This window comes from Ictidomys tridecemlineatus, chromosome 10, assembly GCF_052094955.1.
Source record: "Ictidomys tridecemlineatus isolate mIctTri1 chromosome 10, mIctTri1.hap1, whole genome shotgun sequence".
Classification (NCBI taxonomy): Eukaryota; Metazoa; Chordata; class Mammalia; order Rodentia; family Sciuridae; genus Ictidomys; species Ictidomys tridecemlineatus.
In genome coordinates, this window is record NC_135486.1 from 142,859,603 (window position 1) to 142,876,687 (window position 17,085).

The following is a 17,085-nucleotide window of genomic DNA, read 5'->3' on the forward strand; positions in this document are numbered from 1 at the left end:
TTGGCGATTAAAAAATACAACTGTGGACTTGAACAGGGAGGGGTAGTTCTGGGCAGTGGCTCTGACACCTTCACAGCCCAGAAAGGAAGCCACGAAAGAACAGCGGACCAGAGAGGGGGTGGCTGAGTGAACTCTCCCAACTCTGATAGACAGTTTGAGACTTGGAGTGACTTGGAGATCTGTTCCTGGAGCAGAAAATAAGGACAGAATTCCCTGACCAGGAACCCTGACCAGGGTGGGGCCAGAGAGGAGGGATAACTAAGGCAGAAAGTGGAAGAGGAGAAACTTTAAGCTCATGTACTTGACTCCAGAAAAGCAGGCCCAGGTAACCCAGGACGGGGGCAGCAGAGACAGTGGGGATCAAGCAGTTTAACCCACGGGGGACCGAAAGCCGGGCCGGCAGGGCAGAGTAGAGTCCACCGCTGGCCAGCCTCTCAGGAAGAAATTCAGTCCACACGGCTTCTCCAGCTTCAGGAGGCAACAGGTAAACCAGAGGGAATGGATCTGAGACGGTCATCCCAGTTGTCCACCTAAAGGAACTGTGGACGGATGCTGCTGGGGAAGCCCACTGACATCTCCCCTCCCCAGGAGGACAGGGATGGGTGGAGCTGACCCCAGCCCAGCACTCCACAAGCCTCTGCAGGGCTCTGGGAAAGTCAGTCCAGCTGACACCCCCCCTCAGGGTGACGGGTACAACCCCAGCGATCGGCACCATCTGGGGAGGAGATGTCTGTGCACAGCTGGCCCACAGGGAGCACCTCTATGAGTGTGACTCCCAGAGTGGCCTGTTAACCCAGTTCTCACTCAGATGCACTGACCCATAGAAGGCAATTCCTGAGGACAAGCCCAAGCCGCCAGCAGCGACCCTGGTACATACTCAAAGACACTGTTGCTCACAAAGGGGCTTACTGAGGAGCACCCCACAGGACACCAGCCACCACCCAGTGTGCAAGACATAAGTGCACGGTGCACTCCAGAGGGGGCAGGAGCCCTGTCCCCCACCCCCAGAATGGGCCACCCAGTGCCACGTCAAACATACTACAATACCTCGACCCTAGACTGCCACACCCTGCACACCCTGAAATACACCCAGAGCAGCTCACCCAGGATCCCACAGCACAGATCCACAGAGCTGTCCTTCAGGATCCCACAGCACAGATGCACAGAGCTCACCCAGGATCCCACAGCACCAGATGCACAGAGCTCACCCAGGATCCCACAGCACCAGATGCACAGAGCTCACCCAGGATCCCACAGCACCAGATGCACAGAGCTGTCCTTCAGGATCCCACAGCACCAGATGCACAGAACTCACCCAGGATCCCACAGCACCAGATGCACAGAGCTCACCCAGGATCCCACAGCACCAGATGCACAGAGCTGTCCTTCAGGATCCCACAGCACCAGATGCACAGAGCTCACCCAGAATCCCACAGCACAGATGCACAAAGCTCACCCAGGATCCCACAGCACAGATGCACAGAGCTGTCCTTCAGGATCCCACAGCACCAGATGCACAGAGCTGTCCTTCAGGATCCCACAGCACCAGATGTACAGAGCTCACCCAGGATCCCACAGCACCAGATGCACAAAGCTGTCCTTCAGGATCCCACAGCACCAGATGCACAGAGCTGTCCTTCAGGAGGCCACACAAGACTACACCCCAACAGGGAAGATAAAGGGTGCAAAGTCACAGACAATGAGGGACCATCTCCTCTGACCTGAAAGACAGCTGCTAAAGTTCATTCAGCCACCCACCTCAAAGATCAGAGGGGCCTCTTGGAGGTGGTATGATCACTACTGCGTACCCCGGAAACTTCAAGATAAAGCTGAGGGGTGGTGAGCATCTGCTGAAGGTCCCTAGTCCTGAAGAAATCCAAACCAGGAAGACTCGATGTGAAATTGTCCACCTTGACATGGATTATTCTAAGTAGCTATGACATCAATTCTGATCTCATGTACATTGCTTTTCATTTTGAATTCTGCAGTTATTCAATATGGCACCCTCAAGCCCTTTGACTGCATTTCTTCTGATGTTTTAAAGCATCAACTTCAATCATCCTATTGCTGTTCCCCTAGCTCAGGTTTATGCTTGCTCCTTTTGGTCTCTCTTTTCCTGCCCTAAGTTCCCACCTCCCAAACACCTTTTTCTTCCTTTCACCTCTGTTTGTGTTGTTGTTTTCTGTCTTTTCTCTATATTTTTTTTCCTTTGCCAATTTTTTCTTTCCTTCCATTTCCAGTGCCTATATAATGTAATAGTAAATTTAATATCTTTAATAACTAATTTCTAAACCTATTTCAGAACTTTACTACAATTTTATGTCCATTTTAGAAGAATTGTGGAGAATATTATTATTTAGTATCTTCTCTCAAAATGGTGCTGATATGGGAGTATTAGTACCTGGATAGTCACCCAGCCTGTGGCACTTAAGAAAAAGAAACTCACTAAATAGCTACTTGTGTAAAAGTAGAAGCAATAATTATCACAACAGATGGATTGAAATACAAACAATATGAAAAAGCAAGGCAACAAACTATCCCAAACAGCCCACAACACTTCAACAACTGACCTCACTGACAACCACAGCAGAGGAAATGTCAGAGAGAGAATTTAGAAAGTTCATAGTTAAAATGTTTAAATGAGCTAAAAGAAGATATAAGGAATGAACTTAGAAAATACAGAAAGTGAAGTGAAAGATAATAAAGAGAGTTTCTGAAAAAGAACCAAACATAAATCCTATTAAAGAACAATTCAGTAAATCAAATTAAAAATTCAGTTGAAAGTATCACCAATAGATTGGACCACTTCCAAGATAGATTCTTAAGCCTTGAAGATAAAATATATAATCTTGAAAATGAAGTTGACAATAAATAAAAGATGTTAAGAGAACTTGACCTTCAGAATATTCAAGAAATCTGGGATAACACTAAGAGACCAAATCAAAAAAAATAATTGGTATAGATGAAGGTACCAAAATACAAGCTGAAGGAATGCAATCTTTATAATGAAATGGTATTGGAAAAATTTCCAAAACTCAGTAAGAATGTGGATATCAAAACATATGAGGCAATTAGAATTCCAAATAGACAACATCAAAAAAGATCCTCTCCAAGACACAGTATAATTAAAATGCCTAATATAAAGACTAAGGATAGAATTTTTAAATGCTGCAAGAGAAAAATGGCAGGTTACATTTAGAGTTAAGCTAATTAGGATTTCAACTGATTTCTCAGTTCAGAGCCTAGAAGTCAGGAGATATGGGAATAATATGTACCAAACCCTGGGAGAAAATGGTTGCCAAAAAAGAGTATTATACCCAGCAAAATTATCCTTCAGAATTGAAGATGAAAAAAAAAATCTTTCACGATAAGCAGAAATCAAAAGAATTTAAGCTACTAAGCCTGTACTATGAAGCACACTCAACGAAATACTTACTGCAGAAGAAATTAAAAAAAAATAAGAGCCAATGTAAGAAGGAATTTCACTACAAGAATAGTCAATTAAAGGAGAATTAAGTCAGAATTAAGAATAAAATATAAATCAAAATGGCAGGAAATAAAAAATCATCTCTCTATCATGACACTGAATGTAAATAGTCTTAACTCTCCAATCAAAAGACATATATTGGCAGAATGGATTAAAAATAATACCTGCCCATATGTTGTTTATAAGAGACTCACCTTGTAGGCAAAAATGAAAGACTGGAAATGGAAGGATGGAAAAAAAAAATATATATATATATATATATATAAATAAATGGAGACTGAAAGCAAGCAGGAGTAGCTACTTATATCAAAGAAGAATTTAAGACAAAATTAATAAGAGACAAGGTTACTTCATACTGGTCAAGAGAATCATCCAACAAGACATAATGATCATAAATATTAATGCCCCAGATATCAGTGTACCTATATACATAAACTTAATATAAAGAATTAAGTAAACTACAATATAATAATCCTGGGTGATTTCAGTTCACCTCTCTCAACCTTAGGTAATCCAGATTTTATGTCTAAGTAAAGGCTATAACTAGATAAAATATTATTAATCAAATAAACCTACTTAACATACATCTATAGAATATTTAATCTATCAAAAAATGAATTCACTTTCTCAGTTTGCCATGGAACTTTCTCTAAAATAGATCATATTTTATGGCCCAAGGACTCTCTTGGCAAAAAAATAGAATTCCTTGCATTCTATAAAGATCTTAATGGAATGAAATTAGAAATCAGTAACATAAAAATAGAAATCATTTTAACACCTGGATATTAAATAGTACACTTTGGAATAAGGAGTTATCATAGGAGAAGTCAGGGGATAAATAAAGCAATTCTTAGATATCAAAATCTCTGGTAGGAAGGCAGTTCTAAGAGGAAATAGCGTTGAGTTCCATATTAAAAAGAAATAGGAAGATCTCAAATAATCTAATATTACATCACAAGACCCTAGAAAAAGAAGAATAAATCAACTCCAAAATCAGTAGATGTTAGAAAATAATTAAGATCAGAGCCAAAATTAGTGAAATTGAGAATTAATAAACAAACAAGGGATCACTGCAACTAAGAGTTCTTTGAAAAATAAGCAAGATTGATAAACCATTAGCTAAACTACCAAAAGAAAGAAGACAAATCAACAAAATTAAAGATGAAGAAGGAGATATCACCACAGACATTTCTGAAATTCAGAAGATCATTAGAAACTATTCTGAAAATTTATATTCACTTCAATAAATTGGAAAATGTTAAAGACATTGACAAATTTCTAGACACTTATGACCTACCTAAATTGAACCACGAGGATGCAGAAATAAACAGACCAATATCTAGCATGAGATTCAAGCAGCAATTAAAAGCCTTCCAACAGAGAAAAGCCCAGGACCAGTTATATTCTCAGCTGAGCTCTAGAAGACCTTTAAAGAAGAATTAACACCAATCCTTCTCAAATTATTTTATAAAATTAAAAGGAGGGAACACTGCCAATTCATTCTATGAAGCCAGTAGCATCCTGACACCAAAATCAGGCACATCAAGGAAAGGAAACTTCATATAAATTTCCCTGATGAACATATATGCAAAAATCCTTATTAAAATGTTAGCAAATCACCTTCAAAAACACATTAAGAAGATAGTGTACCACAATCAAGTGTGTTTCATCGCAGGGATGCAAGGTTGGTTCAACATGTGCAAATTGATAAATGTAATTTACCTCATAAATTGAATTAAGGCCAAGAATCCCACAATCATCTCGATACAGAAAAAGATTTTGACAAAAGCCAGCACCCATTCATGTTAAAAGCACTACAGAAACTAGGATAGAGGAAATTTAACCTCAGCTTTGTAAAGATATACTTGTTTATATGCTATAAACCCAAGTCCAACATCATACTGAGTGGAAAAAAAACCTGAAAGCATTTCCTTTAAAATCAGGAAAAAAATAAGGATGCCCACTCTCAACCCTCCTATTCAACATAGTTCTTGAAACTCTAGCCAAAGCAATAAGGCAAGAAAAGAAAATTAAAGGGATACAAATACGAAAAGATGAAGTCAAATTATCTCTGTTTGCTGATGAAATGATCCCATATCTAGAAGGCCATTCTCCTCCCCAAAAATGACTCCACCAGTGGACTTCTAGAGCTGAAAACCAAACATAGCAAAGTATCAGAATACAAGATGAACATACAAAAATCAAGTTGTTTTCCTGTACTCTAATAATAAATGGGCTGAGAATGAAATCAAGAAGACTGTCCCATTCATGATAACTTCAGGTGCCCATAAACTGATGGGTGGAAAAAGAAAATGTGGTGTATATACACACAATAAAGTTCTACTCATAAAGAAGAATAAAGTTGTGGCATTTGCTGGTAAATGGATGGGGCTGGAGAACATCATGCTAAGTGAGATAAGCCAGACTCGGAAAGTCAAGGGTCAAATATTTTCTCTCTGATGTGGAAGCTAGACTCAAATATGGAGGAAAAGGGAGGGAGTAGAAAATCCCCTGAAAACAGAAGGGAGACCCGGGTAGCATCAGAAGAGGGTTGATGGGAAGGAGGAGGGATGGGAAGAGAGAGAGACAGTAGAATGAAATTAACAAAACTATGCTGTGTCCAGGTATGAATATTCCACAGTGAATTCCACCTGTATGTAAAGCACTGATTAAAATGATAAATAAACAGAAGGAAGACAAGAAGAGCAGAGGAGAGGGAACCGGGGGAGGGAGGAAGGGTGGGAATGGGAAATAATAGGAATAGAAGTGGAGCAAACTGTGTTCCGTGCATGTATGATCACGTCAGATGAACCCCAATATTAGGCATAATTATAACGCACTAATAAAAATGAAATAAAAAATAGAACTGTAATCAACATCTGGGTACAAGTCTTTGACGGACATGTGGTTTCACATTTCTTGGGTTAGTGAGCAGGAGTGGAATGACTGAGTCATGGGTGCATGTCTGAGTTCTAACCAAGTGGCCATTTCTTCAAGTTGTAGTGTCCTTGGCTCCTACCAGCTGTGTATGAGAGTTCCTGTTCCTCTACGTCCTTTCCAACAGTTGGCGTGGTCAGGCCTTTTAACTTTAGCTTTCCTCCCAGAAGGGTGGTAATAGCTAATGGTTTTAATTTGCATTTTCTAGTGACCAGTAATATTGAGCATCTTTTCATGTACTTATGTTTTTTTTTTAATTGAAGTATCTTTTCTTTTTTCTTTCTTTTTTTTTTTTTTTTTGCTTATTTTAAAAAGGGAAATCAGGGTAGCATACATTGTTTTCCTATTTTTGAATCTGAGTTCTTTATGTAAGGTGGACATAAGCCTTTGATATTATTTTCTCCCAGTCTGCAATCTTTGTTTATATTTCCTTAATAGTATCTTTTGAGGGGCAACATTGTAGAATTTGCAGAAGCACAATTTATCATCCCTCCACCACAGGATACTGCTTTTGTCCAGCTGAAAGTTGAGCAGATTTTGTTCTATGTTTTCTTCAAGAAATTTTGTAGTGTAAGATTTTGCTTTGAGGTCTGCGATCCATTAGAATTGGTTTTTGTGTGTGATGTGAGGCAGGGTTCAAAGCTCACTTTTGCATGTGAATGCCCAATTTGTCCTGTGAAGGTCAGTTGTTGGTTGGTGGCATTGTTCAAGTCTTCCACATGCTTATTTCTTGTCTCCTTGTCATCAGTGATTGAGGTCATCTGATTATAACTGCTGATTTGTCCATTTCTCTGTGCAGTTCTGTCAGTTTTTGTTTCATATATCTTGAAACTTAGTAAAACTGTTTAGTGTTATGTCTTGATGAATTTACCCCTTTATGAGATGAACTTCTTTATCCCTGATAAGGTGCTTGGCCCTGCAATCCACATTGTATGACATTAGTAGTCACTCTAGCTATTTTTTGACCAATGTTAGCATGGTATATATCTTTGCAATTTTTAACTTTCTATTATTTTTTTCCTCATATTTTGCATATAGTTGGTATGCCAGATACTGTGAATTCCACTTTGTTGGGTGAAACGTATTCTTGGTCCTGTGTGATCTTCACTATGGTCATCTCTGATATTTTTAGATGGTTCTTTTTCTGGTCTTGAGTGATTTCTTTCCAACAATTCACTGAACACTATTTTTCAGAATACTTAAGGGGTACTCTGTGTTTCCCTAAATGTGTGTTATCCTCTCTTCACCTGCTTTGAAATATTTTCTCTCTGGTTTTCAGCAAGATGACCATAAAGCACCTCGGTGTGATTTTCAGTGTGCTTTCCCTGCTTTGGGTTTGCTGAGCTTCTTAGGTCTGTAAATATGTGCTTTCTGTCGATTAAAAAAGTTTCAGACATTTTTCCTTCAAGTATGGATTTTTTCCGATCCCCTTTCTCTTTGTGGTTTGGGTCTTAAATGTCTCCATGTCTTGATGGCTTGATTACAAACCTTCGGTGCTCTGGGAGGTGGTGGGACCTTCAGGGGGTGGGGCCCAGTGGAAGGAAGTTAGGCCATGGGATGTACCCCAAAGGGGATATTGGGACCCAGCCCCTTCCTGTCTCGTTGTTTTCTGGCCACCGTGAGGTGACCAAATTCTTGTACCATGCACTCCTCACCCCAGGAAAACAGTGAAACCATGAATCAAAATGAACCTTTCCTTCTTCTAAGTTGACCTTCTTAGATATTGTGTCACAGTGATGGAAAAGTGACACACACTCCTTCTCTTCTGAGACTCTAATCAAAATATCCTAGAGCAGTTGATGCTTCCCCACAGTGTTCTTTAACCTTCTATTTAAAAAAAAACATTCCCCCTTTCTCTTTGCTTCAGTTTGGATGATTTCTACTGACCTGTCTTCAACGTCACTAATCTTTTCCTTCAGTATGTCCAATCTGCTCTTGAAACCGCTCAACTGATTTTCCACTTCAGATCCTGTGATTTCCAGTTCCAGAATCTCCATTTGATTCTTCTTTTAGAGTTCACATTACTCTGCCAGAATTTCCCCCAGACTGTTGGTATTTTCCTCTGAATTCTTTCTCACAGTGTATTATAGTTATTTCAAAGTCCTTGTCCTCTGATCGTCTGTGTTTCTTATGGTCTGTACCTGGACACTGTTTTTTCCTCTTGATTTTCTTTCACTTTTCCCTTTTAAACATTTCCTCTTATTTTTATGCTGTGCCAGAATTTGGAGGTAAGAACTAGAGGCTGGGGTTGATGCTATTTCACAAATGGCTCAAGATTTTCTTTCAGGAAGCTACTACTGGGATGAGTCCCTTCAGGGTGATCAGGAGCTGAGTGGCCTGGGGCTGCTTTGCCGTTTGGTCTCCGGGTCTGGAAGGTGGGGCCGAGCATCTCTCCGGCAGTATCTGCCCTCCGAGAGCTCCGACTGGCAGGTCCACTTGGCTCGCAGCCAACCCCTGAGCTCCCTGGAGCCTTTCTCCCGGAGGGTGTCCTGGGGCAGGGGAACTGGAGTGGAGGAGGCCGACTGAGTTTCTCCAGTGCACCCAGTAGTGCCCGTGCCGGCCCGTGTCCGGCTTTGAGTCGGACAGCTTCCTCTGTGTCCCCGGCCGAGTCCCCCCGGGGGGCTTCACGTGCGGTCACTTGGCTTTCCTGTCTTGGTGGGGGTGGTCTCTCTTCTGAAGTGGCCTTCATGACTGTGCTGTTGTAGCCTCATGGCCTCCTGGTCCCCCTTGTCCCTTTTCTGTGCTGCACAGACTTCTCTTTGCCCTTTGGTCCTTGTGATGTTGGGTTCAGGGGCCGGGGCACCTCCGTTTCTTGGCGGTGGAGGAGAACTCGCCTCTGGCCCTTGGTCCTTCTCGTGCTGGACATTTAGAACCTGAACCTTCTCATGGTGCCCGTTCCTCTGTCCCCTCCGTTTCAGAGGCTGGCTCTCGGTTCCTCATTGACTCCCTGGTTATGATTCTGACTTTCTGGAGAGCCGAGCTGGTCGCCAGCTGTGCTTTGTTTTCTTGTTTCCGAGGCTCTCGGGCAACAATCTGTTCCATTTTCTTCTGTTCTGATTATCTCTGTGCCTGGCGGGTGCCGCCCCCCCGTCCCCCGCTCCGTCCCCATCATGATTTGAGCTCACAGTGACCGGCAGCAGAGACGGGGGTTCCCAGCCTCTTTGTGTGGGCACCTGGCAGTGTCCAGCTCCTCCTGACCACCAGTTTCCCTTCCCCGGCCAGGTCAGAGGTTGGTGGCACATCACTGAAAGGTCACCATCAGCTCCACCCTTGACCGTTCCAGTCAGTGGGTCGAGCCGGGTCACAGGGGCCCCTCCTGTGGCCAGACGTCCCCTGGCTTGTCTCCTGATTAGAGGTTATTTATTTATTTTTGGATAAGCCTTTCATATCTGTGACATTTATTTTCAAGGAAATTGGTTTCCTGCTTGATGTCTGAGGAGGTATTTGCCGAGATTCCTCTTCACCAAAAATAATAATGATGATGATAACAGCCGCCGCTCACCGCCAGGTGCTTTGCCTACATTATCTCTAATCCCCCCGCAGTTCCGCGTGGTAAATATTATCTCTATTTTGCAGATAGGTTTTATTTATGCCCGCCATGTTCCGGGACGGTTTGTAAAAGGCTTTGAAAGGATTCAGAAAATGCAGAGTAGGAGCAAAAGTAAAGGCAGAGGAAGCGGCGTTCAGAAAGCAGCGTGGAAACGGGCTTTGGGGGAGGGAGAGCTTGCCTGTGCCACAGATAGGCCCGGGAGCCGAATGGGGACTTGAACTGGGTCTCCCGGCTGCTCCGAGCCCTGACCTGTGCACTAAGCCAGACGCGCTCAGGCTGAGCCACACACCAGACAGGCAGATGCAGGAGGACAAGCCCCTGGGGGGTTGTGTGTGCCTGCCTGTGTCCTGGGTCCCTCCAGCAGGCCCTGGGTGCTGTCCCCACTCTGGGCTCAGGACGTCTGACTGCCGTCCCCAGCACGGTGACTCACTGGACTCGTAAGCGTGGGAGCCCTTTAAGCAGTAGCTGCAGGGAAGGCCCCCACCCCTGGTGGGCGTCCAGAGGTGGAGACGCCAGGTGCCGTCTGCCCGCAGGCTCCTGGTCTGTGGGGAGGGCAGGCGTGGGGGACCCACAAAAGGCACAAATAAACACGTTACGGTGCTGAGGGGGAGGGCTGGGTTCCCAGGGAGGCTGTGGGGTCTCCTGCCAGAGCCTTCTGCGGCAGCGGACCGCCCCCTGGAGTTTGCACCTCGGCTTCCAGAACCCGAGTGAGGAGCCGAGATTTAATGTACCCTGTTCATGGCACCTGTCACAGCACCGAGGACAGGAGCATGGCGGGCCATCGCCCGGCTCCCCTGTCCCCTGATGGGACGCTCCGAGGCACGTTCCCACGGTCACCGGGTGGTCTCGGTGCCCAGAGGAAGACCTGCACATTCCCGGGGGCTCTTCTCGGTTCTCCCCGCTCTGCCCACCCTGCTTCCTGCAGTCACCTTAGAAGTATCTGTGTCCCCATGTTTGTCTTAGGATCTGCTTTAGGGGACCCAAACCAAGTCAGACCTACGGCAGCCAGCAGTGGCCTGATGGAGCGGGCTGGGGACGCAGTGGTGGGGCGGGAAGCTGGTGGCCAGGCCTGTTGGACAGGAGAAGGGGTTTGAGAGTGACCCACGGCGACATGGGAAACACAGGATCTGAGCTTGGAAGCTCGTGGGCAGCAGAACAGTGGGCCGCAAGGCCAAGCGCGGTGGTCCTCCTCTTTAGAGTCAGGAGCCGAGGCCAGGACCCGCGCTGGGGACGGAGCTGGGGACGGAGCAGGATGCGCGGCCAGGGCAGGAGGTGATTTTCCCTTTGTGAAGCCGCGGCCCTTGGTTAGCTCCATTGCTGGGTAATTGTCATGGGCTCTCCTCGGGCGATGGGCAGCGGTCAGCGTGTCCACAGAGCACGACAGTTTCCCGGGTTTTTGGAGCTGAGGGCGGAGAGCCTGGAGGAGCGGGAGCCGCAGTAACGCAGCAGCCGGCTCCTGGCGGCCTCTCTGCACGGCCTCCTCGGCCCTCATGAGGTCCTGCTGCGGTGGGCAGAGCCAGCAAGGCAGGGGGGGCCCTGTGGGCGCAGTGCCGTGGGGCTCCTGTGTGACCCGTGGCCCGCGGGGTGGGCCGTCCTGAGCTCCTGGGTCAGCTGGCCTGGCGTCCAAATGGTGGAAGGGGATGGAGGTGGCCAGCTGCAGACAGGGGCCTCCCCTCTCCAGCGCTGTCCTCCCTCCTTCCCTTCCCTTCTCTTCCGGACCTTCTTCTTGAGTCTGAGTCCCCTCTACCCGCCCTGGCATCCAGCCTGTCTGAGGGACACCGGGGACAGGGACCTCATCCACACTCACTCCACTTCTTCCCACAAGGAGGAAATCGACTTAGAAAAAGTTAGAATTTTGTTCTGATCAGTTCTACGACAGTAGGACGCACCTGGACCCATCGTGCACAAGTGGAGGATCATTGCTTTCTAAATGCTGGGGTGAGCCTCACCTCCTCGTCTAATCATGTTCCCCCATGGCCCCCCAAAGCCTCCCTCCCACACAAGTGCCCCCCAGCCATCTGGAGAGAGCTCAGATTCCTAACGGCCTCTCTTTCTCTCTGACTAAGAAGAAAAGGAACGTTCCTCACTCTTTCTGCCTACTTCCTGTTCCGTGGTCTTCATCTCCTTCCAAATCGTTGTCTTGGCCGAGTGAAGGAGGTGATCCCACCCGTGGGGACCAGGCTTGGTATACCACCTCCTTTCTCCTGAATCACATACCTTTGTTGATGCCACCCAAGGTAACGCAGTCTTTAACATTTTTGATTTTCAGTTTTTGGTGGTAAGCACTTTATAGTGCCAGCTCAACTTTAGCTTAGCGTTGACTAAACTGATGAATCGGGGGCTGACAAGTGGAACACTGTCAGAAGCCAGACAGGAAAGGCAGATGAGCAGAGTGGGCTGGGTGAGGCTTGTTGTCACACGGAGAGCTCACGCTCTCTGCAGCGGGCAGCTCTCGGCTCCAGCAGCTGCCGCCACGCAGGGGGCAGGCTCGGCTTTCGGTGTTCGAGCCTCCACCTGAAGATCAGGATTCACGACGTCTTGGAGAAAGTCGACCAGAGGGCCGCCAGCCGAGGCCGGGCTGTGGCTGCTGCGTCCCCGGTGCAGAAGCAGCCGCGTGGACACTGGGCCTCCTTCCTGTGACAACGGTGACCTGATCTGTGGGCAGTTGGGGAGGTTGCTCCGTAAGCCCTGGACCCTGGGTTCCCAGCCTGATGGTCGTGAGGCCGAGGGGCTCAGTGGGATGCCATGGGCCTCAGCCTCCTGCGTCCTGTAACGGGGACTTTGCAAACTGGTGCCTGTGTAGACATAGTGCATCAGGTGGAGAGTGGAAGAGAATCAGGATCAAGTGAGGTCAAACACAGGCTGTGGGGTTAGGGAGGTCAGGGCCTGGACGGAGGGTCAGTCAGGGGAGGGGGAGGGGGAGAGGGGGAAGGGGGAGGGGGAGGGTGGAAGGGGGGAGGGGGAGGGTGGAAGGGGGAGGGGGCACTGTTAGGGGCGACGTTAGGGAAGGTGGTTGAGGGCACAGATGGGCCACAGGCTGTGGAGGAAGACAGTATTTAGGCGGCAAAGGCCCTGCGGTCAGGGGCTCTTGGTGTGTTTGAGGAGCAGCGAGGGGCCGGTGACGGGAGCCTGGTGAGGCCCAGGGCAGTGTGGGGATGTGAGGCTGGGGACCGGGCAGGTGAGGCTGGCGGGCGTGGCGCGCAGTGGGGGCTCAGTGTGATGGGGAGACCTGTGGCTCTGAGCAGCCGAGTTACGAGGGACACCTTGTCAGCTGTGTGTAGAACCAGGCGGACGAGCGGGCGGGAAGGCGGCAGGACTGGCGGGTGTCTGGGGGGACCCGAGCCTTGGCTTCTGGGAGGGTGAAGTGTGGATGCTGCTGGGTGGGGGGTGGGGGCGGGTGGGTGACGAGCGGCTCTCGCCCTGCAGCCACGAGCTGCCCCTCCCCACCGTCCTCCGTGCCCCCGTCTGCCCAGGACCCTGGGAGCCTGCAGCGGGGCCTGTGCACAGGTGGGCGAGGCCCTCCCAGGGTCCTGTCCTTGGGGACTCTGCCCGCGGTGCCCACTGCTGTCGTAGCCACTGAACTCGGGCGTCGGGGTTGGATCAATCTGCCCCCATCTGTGTGTGGACGCCCGAGCCCCCACCCCGTGGTGCCCCTCGTTGGGGGACAGGGGCATTGCGAGGCGATGGGGTTCGGAGGAGGTGGCTAGGGTGGGCGCTAAGGCAAGCCGAAGGGCGTCCTTTCACCGGGAGGAAGGCTGGGCGCAGGGGGAGGCGACGTGAGTGACAGGGCAGCCCCTCAGCCCCCGTGCCTGTGGGGAGCTCTGTGCAGAAGCTCTAGACTCCTCGCAGAGCCTCTGCAAAGTGCCTCCCCAGCGTCCCGAAGCCAGGGCCTGTCCTCCTAGACGGCGGGAGCTGTGGCCATGCAGAGGTGCTGTCCCCTGCCCTGGGCCACCTTAGTCCACGGTGCACCTGCCTCGGTTAGCTGTAAAGGGAACTGTCAGTGGGATCCCCGGGATCCCTCCCCCACCCCCACCAGCTGTCCCCCATGGGCGGCTCCATGAAGCAGAGACTTGTCACCTCTCAGCGCAGAGCAGGGCGTCCACGGCCATAGCTATGGGAAATAAGGCGCGCGCGGCTGCCCGGCTCTCTCCAAGGTCTCACGGCGGGTTCTTCACAGGTGGCTTCTTCAAGGGGTGCCCTGTGCCTCGTCGGACAGCTGCCATCCCCAATGACAGACTCTTCTCCAAAGAGCTGCTGGTGGGACACAGACTGGCCACCACGGCTCCTCACACGGGGGAAGGAGAACCACCGTAGGAACCACCGTCGGGCAATCTCTCCTCTATTCCCTCCCTTCAACGTCACCGGGAACCTGCACCCTCCGTCTGTCCATCAGGTCAGATGGGTCTGAGGATCTCTCCAGCATCTGGTGTGGCTGTAGGTGTGCCACAAAAAGTTCTTCCTTGACTGGCCAGGACATCTCAACCACTGGGCAAAGCACCTACTATGTGCCAGACATAAGAAACCATTCATTGTTCCACAAATGTTTGTAGAATTTCTATGGTAGCAGTTAGGATGAATGAAAGTGTAAGTAAGAGCTGCTTAAGGTAGAAGTGGCTTAACTGACCATGAATTATTTCTCATGTAATAGGAATTCAGGAGGAGCTGGATCCAGGGTAGGTTCGGCAGTGCTTGGCCTCTGTCAGCGTCTCTGGGCTTCTGCTTCATGGAACCAAGATGGTTGCTGCTGCACCATGTTACATTCCTCACGCCAGCATCCACACAGGCAGCAGTGGGAGAACAGGGACCACTAACCCTGGGGCATTTAGCATAGTGCGGGTCACTGTTCGAGGTGCTGATGTTTCGTGATCGTGAGCAGCACACAGTGGGGAGGAGCCGTCCAGGGGATCTAAGTGACTTGTCTAAGGCCACCCCACTAGAGTGGCACAAGTGGGGGTTCAGCACCGAGTGCCCCGGGGCAGAAGTCTGTCTTCCTCCCAGACCTAGACCAGGGCTCCTCGGCCATCTCGGGCTGGTAACTGTGGCAGGCTGGGCCTCGCGTGGTGGGACCTCAGCTTCCACGGCACCTACCCCTGGATGTAGCAGCACCCCTCAGCGCGACCTCTCCAAGGGCCTCCAGACACCGCCAAACGCAGGCGCCACCTGAACTGCCGCAGCTGAGAGCCAGGCCCTGCGGAGGGCGCCTGCTGACGGCGGGTCCAGAGCCTTTGGAAAGGGGCTCGCTGCGTCCCGGCTCCGGCCTGGGGTTCACGTGCCCTCTTCCCCTGGAGACCAGCCGTGTGCTAAGTGGGGGTGTGGTCGGGGTCCCCTAGGGTCCACTGTGATGGGGGCTGTTGGTGGGACGTTTCAGGAGCAGGACCTCGTGGAAGTCCCCAAGGCCACCACCGTGTAGACCATCAGGAGGAAGCCAGCTAGGGGTGTGCCCTCAGAGCGGTTCTCGTGTGGTTCCTTGGGTTGTCCTAGAGGGTGGTTGTCGAAGGACAAGCCTGGGCCCTCCCTGCGTCTGCACCTGGCGGTGAAGTGACAGCATCTCGACACGTTCCCACCAGTGCTGTCCCTCATCAGATGCAGGCACCAGGCACTTGAATTTCCCAAACTGTGAGCTAAGTGAACCCCTCCCTCCCTCTCTCTTTTCTTTTTGAAGTAGGTGGTGTCGGGAATCTCGTCATAGCAATGAAAGGCTGGCTGGTGCGCCATGTTGGGCCACACCTTTGACTTGTGTGTTTTCTGCCAAAGCACAGGTACCTGATCCCGGGCTTGGCTGCTCATTCACTCCTAGATCGACAGCACCCCTGCCCATATCCCACCCCCACTGAACATTTGCTGGGTGGGTGGATCATTGCCCGAGTTCTGCCGCCCCAGAGGGACACTGTGCTGACTTGAGAGCCAGGACAGAGCCAGAAGCTGCGGAAGCTGATCCACGATTCTCCAGGTCGGGGTCGCAGTCTAGTTAGGGGCTGTGAGGACAGGGAAAGTGGTCTTTTGGGGTCAGAGGCCTCAGAGGCTGGGAAGAAGCGAGCGGCCCGCTGCCCGCTAGCTGCCGTGCCCTGCCCCGTCTCGTCCTGAACACATCTGTGTGCTCCAGGGCACCTCACAGCCAGCCCGGCCCACGGTCCACCCCAGGACCCCTGCGGGTGGAATTCTCCTTTCTGCAGGGCGTTGGCTGGGGATGGAGCCTCAGACCTGAGGAGCCTGTGGGTCTGGAGCTTTCTCAGGTAGCAGCACCCGGGAAGCCTGTGGGCAGTGAGTCATGCCGACCCCTCGGCCACGCTGCAGGGGTACGCACAGGGGCCTCTGGTTTTCTCTGGCTCCCCACAGGCTGGCCTTGGCCCCGTGGGGAGGATCACAGACTGCGGTGACGTGGGGGGCTGGCGTCCCGTGACCCAGGAGGCCCTTGGTGCCGTTCCGTGGAGACCTTTGAGAAGGCCCAGCACCTTGTCAGTTGGAGCTCCACACACTCGGGATTGGAGGTCGGAATAGAGGTTGCTCTGAGCAGGTTGAAGGGACAGCACGTTGCTGTTGGGAATTTGAGTTTCAGGGTTTGGGGGAAGACTGGGGGCAGGGCTCTGAGAACCGAATACCCACGTCCTGTGTCTGTGGTCCTCAGAGCAGACGCAGGGTTTCACCTGCAGGTCTCACCTCCAGATAACCCCACGCCCTGCCTCGGTCCCCGGGCTGCCCTGCGGGTGCTCAGGAGGAGCCAGCAGAAAGCTGCCCTGCAGCTCAGGAAACTGGAGTCCAAAGTCGGGGGTCAGCAGTCACACTGGCTCCGAAGGCCTCAGGGAGAAGAGGGTCCCTGTCTCCTAGCGTCTTGTCACTGCTCGTCTTGCAGAGACCACCCCAGTCTCTGCCTGTTGTGCTGTGGAGTTGCTGTGTGTTTGCGTGTGACCGAATCCCCCCCTTTTAAAGGGACGCCATTTTGTTGGATCAGGGCCCACCCCCTCGAGCTCATCCTGACTTGGTCACAGTTGCGGAGAACCTGTGGCCAGGTGAGGTCACCCACACAGGTACGCGGGGTTAGGGCTTCAACGTGTGGTTTTGGGGGGAAAGTTCAACCAGTGCACGTGCATTCCACGTGTACCCTACTGTGGGC

The 17,085-nt window shown here is 50.1% G+C and overlaps 1 long non-coding RNA gene across 4 annotated transcripts in view; it reads left to right on the forward strand.

The window, feature by feature from the left end:
* The window catches only part of LOC120887511 (uncharacterized), a 41,919-nt gene that overhangs the window by 1,956 nt on the left and 22,878 nt on the right, over positions 1-17,085 (forward strand). For 3 of the 4 annotated variants that reach the window (XR_013427145.1, XR_013427146.1, XR_013427144.1), the window contains exons 2-3: positions 14,152-16,207; positions 16,311-16,999. This is a non-coding gene — a long non-coding RNA (uncharacterized LOC120887511). The remainder of the gene's footprint in view (positions 1-14,151; positions 16,208-16,310; positions 17,000-17,085) is intronic. The other variant, XR_013427147.1, reaches the window with a different exon arrangement.